Source organism: Schistocerca americana, chromosome 11 (assembly GCF_021461395.2).
Source record: "Schistocerca americana isolate TAMUIC-IGC-003095 chromosome 11, iqSchAmer2.1, whole genome shotgun sequence".
NCBI lineage: Eukaryota > Metazoa > Arthropoda > Insecta > Orthoptera > Acrididae > Schistocerca > Schistocerca americana.
This window is the reverse complement of record NC_060129.1, coordinates 127,116,805-127,121,088: the sequence shown is the minus strand read 5'-3', so window position 1 is coordinate 127,121,088 and position 4,284 is coordinate 127,116,805. Positions and strand designations below refer to the sequence as shown.

The 4,284-nt window shown below is 40.7% G+C and overlaps 1 non-coding gene across 1 annotated transcript; it reads right to left on the bottom strand.

The window, feature by feature from the left end:
- Positions 1 to 1,511: 1,511 nt before the first annotated feature.
- Trnad-guc lies at positions 1,512 to 1,583 on the bottom strand. The gene has a single exon. It is a non-coding gene; the product is annotated as a tRNA-Asp (tRNA).
- Between the last annotated feature and the right edge of the window lie 2,701 nt (positions 1,584 to 4,284).

Genomic DNA, 4,284 nt, shown 5'->3' with positions numbered 1-4,284 from the left:
TTGTATTGTTTTATATGTCGGAGGGTTGATTGGACTCGCCTGTTTCATTTGAGGTGTATTATAGGTCAATTGAAGTGTACGATTCCATTTTCTTTTATTGTTCAGGGGTTGATGGGAATCGCATGATTCCTTTGAGGTGATGTAAACTGAAGTGTTCGATACCACATTCTCTTGAAAAGGTGTGTCTCGGTATCGCCTGCTTCATTTCAGCTGAAAGTCAACTGAAGACTCCGATACCACTCTTTTTGTAGTTCGACATGTTGATTATGTGATGGCTAGAAGCAGAAGGGTGGATCCAATGCTTCAGATATAATTTTCGCTACATTATATCCAATGTCGGAGCACCCTCAAACTTTTTTTTAAGAAAAAAAGCACTGGGTTTGGGAGACGTTTCTTGTTACTGAATCTCGCTATTTTCACGTGTGTTTCTATTGCGGTAGGGTGGTGGTTTTCTTGCTGGAGGTGTTCTGCAAATGTTGAATGGTTGGTGCCATATTTCCATCCACTTTTGTGTTTCTTATACCTACCTTACTTCGAAAGTCCTGCCTGTCTGCGCGAAGTGTGAAGTATCACAGCTGTTGTAAATGGCATATTTTTGGTACATGTCATTGTGCTCTATCTTTTTTTATACATTTTTGGTATGCTATGACACACAGACTTGGAAGCAGCCTCAAGAAACTACGAATAAAAATCATGTGACAAACCTTGCAATTTCCCCACCCTAGATCAGCCACAACTCTATCACAGTACAGGAATAATTTTCACACACAGTACTTAGGACATGTTAGCTCCCTTTACACACACACACACACACACACACACACACACATACACACACACAGAGGGAGAGAGCATCGCAGACGTTTGCAGCACAAAGAAAACAAACAAAAGACGAACGCACCCCGCAATAGCAAAACAAAACACACGGAATGGTGATATGACAGCGGTTCTTCACAATGCAAAAAAATGAATATATTTAGTGAAAGTGCTGTGTTGTAAAACCTAACACACATATGTGGAAGAACAGAAAGAAAGTGGTAAACAAGGAAAAACGGTCAGTAACGATAAGAATTAATACTGTTTATACTGATGAGTTAAATCATGAGAACTATTCATGATCCGAAGAGAGGAAAAAAAAGCATATTGTCTCAGTGACCACTGAAGATGCTTTGGAATAAGGCCTTAGTAAGACTTTCATTACAGTTCCAAAGGACGGTTTTTAACGTACTATACAATTTGCAGGTACTTATGTAATTAAAGGCGTAGTTTGAGAAGGTAAGGTACTCGGCAGTGGCCTTAAAATAACAATTTAGAGAAAGCACAGATAATCTAAATCAGGATGGCCAGATTCAGAAATAACGGCGTCATGGGAAAAGGAATTCGATTGCCACTTCGGAAGATGAAGCAATTAATAAGACAGTGCGGCAAGTGCACTCCTTGATGAGAAAGTTTATGCTTTTTCTGGCCATACCTACAACTTTGGAGGGAGTTTTGCGATATAAAAATCGCATCTCCCCGGCGGGGAATCGAACCCCGGTCTCCCGCGTGACAGGCGGGGATACTGACCACTATACTACCGAGGACGCGGCACAATTTTGTTGCTCTCTCAACACTTCACAGTTTTCGGAACTGTTCTGATGGCTTACGTTGTGTCATTTTCTTTTTAGTAGTGGCTCTTTGGTACTACAGCGCAGAGATTTTATTGTGAATCACGACTGTACACATCTGCCTGCATACAAGGAAATGATTCGTTAATCTACATCCATACCCTGCAAACCTCTCGCTGTGTGTGGCGCAGAGTATTTTGTGTACCAGCGTTACTTCCATGGAGGTAAAAATAAGAGGAGTTGTCATGACGTCACAAACTTGAAGCCGACCCAAGTGAAGATCCGCCATGTTAGCTACTCCAAAACTTTCGCTTCTGGTGGTTTGATTCCGTGTAGTTGTGAAGTGCTTTGATAAAAAATGCCGGCTTGCGTCGCTTACGGATGTACTAATCGTTCTGACTGTAGTCTAAAGTTTAAATAAATCACATTTCATTCGTAAGTGGACTTATTTAAGCACTATTTTCTTATATATATTTGAAATTTCTGTGATTTCACTTTAGATTTCCTATCAATCCAACGCGAAGAGCTCTCTGGGTCGGTTATTCCCAAGTAACTGAACAGTCCTGGCAAGAAATATCCTGAAAATCGGGACTAATGTTTTAAATGCGATAATTTAATATAAAAGCAATGTAACTACATGCAGTTAATTAAATCTTCAGTAAAATGTGTGGAACACCTGTTACAGTAGTTAAATTATAAGTACTTAAAGGGTTACATATTTGTTAAAGCAAAGTTCCCTATCTATGTCCAGGCTATTTAGATCATTACATTAATCACTGTGTTACCCTGTGAGTTGCTGTTGTTTGCCACACTGAATGTCACTTGGTAGGTTTAATTTAAAAACAAAGCAGATATGTAAACTACAAAGGTCCTGACAATCTTAAATTCCATACTTTTCCTTCGTAATTTAACGAATCTTTCACTTTGTTGACATGACAGCTGGCTTGTTTATATCATATCTGCATACATCTATGGGAAATAAGGCAAGTTTCTTGCGAACTTGAACATTTAAAATTTGCATTTGACTTGAAAATGCAACAAATACAAATCGGTGCCTCTAAACTATCAACCATTGCTTTTGGAGTTCTGGCTTTATCAATTATCGACACAAACACAATGAAAGTGAATAGAAATGGATTACGAAAGAACGCTTTTCAAAGCACATATTTCTCTTCTCGGTTATTCGAAGTGTATAAGCAAAAAGGAATTACAGTACTGAGGCCAGAAGCGTCATATTTTCGTGTCGTATTACTGAATCGAATATGCATTTAAGACCAGAAAAACGTTTGAAGTTGCGTTCCTTATGCTATGTTGTTCACTAAAACAGTGCAACATTTACTACATAAAATAAATATCGCGTGCACACGACAGAAATACCGAACAAGAAGAAATTGTAAACAATCGTCTGCTAATGTTTTGGGGGATCCAAGATGGCAGCAGGCCCCGCCCACTGGCTTCAAAACAACGTACAGCGTTAAGTATGTAGCGCCATCTCCCATTATTCTACCTCCGTGGTTACTTCCTCTTTTCCTGTTCCAGTCGCGTATAGTTGGGGGAAGAACGATTGCTAATCAACCTCCGTGTGCGGTCGAATCTCAATTTTTTTCGCAAGATACGTGTAGGAGGAAGCAATGTATAGGTTGACGTTTCTAGAATGTACGCTGTCGAAACATTAACCGTAGAAAATAACGTGATGCAGAATACCACTCTTGTAGTGTCTGCCACTGGAGTTGGATGAACATCTCCATGATGCTTTCGTATTTACTAAATTAATCTGAAACGAAACGTGCTATTCTTTGGATCTTCTCTATTTCCTCTATCAGTCATATCTGGTAGGGATGCTGTAATGATTGAGCAAGACTCAAGTATTGATGGAACGGGTGTTTAGTGACCTGCTTGCTTTGTTGACGGACTACATATCGTAAGGATTCTTCCGATGAATATTGGTCTGACATCTGCCTTACTTGCGATTAATTTTATGTGGTCGTTCCACTTCAGATCTGTCTGTACGCATACTCATAGATATTTTATGGAAGTAAATTGTTCTGCATTTTTGTAGTCACACTACGGGCTCTTTCTGTCTATGCATGCGCAATAAGTTACACTACTGGCGATTAAAATTGCTACACCACGAAGATGACGTGCTACAGACGCGAAATTTAACCGTCAGGAAGAAGATGCTGTGATACGCAAATGATTAGCTTTTCAGAGCATTCACACAAAGTTGGCGCCGGTGTCGACACCTACAACTTGCTGACGTGAGGAATGTTTCCAATCGATTTCTCATACACAAACAGGAACTGACCGGCGTTGCCTGGTGAAACGTTGTTGTGATGGCTCGTGTAAGGAGGAGAAATGCGTACCATCACGTTTCCGACTTTGATAAAGGTCGGATTGTAGCCCATCGCGTTTGCGGTTTATCGAATCGCGACATTGCTGCTCGCGTTGGTCGAGATCCAATGACTGTTAGCAGAATAAGGAATCGATGGGTTCAGGAGAGTAATACGGAACACCGTGCTGGATCCCAACGGCCTCGAATCACTAGCAGTCAAGATAACAGGCATCTTATCCGCACGGCTGTAACGGATCGTGCAGCCACGTCTCGATCCCTGAGTCAACAGATGGGGACGTTTGCAAGACAACAACCATCTGCACGAACAGTTCGACGACGTTTGCA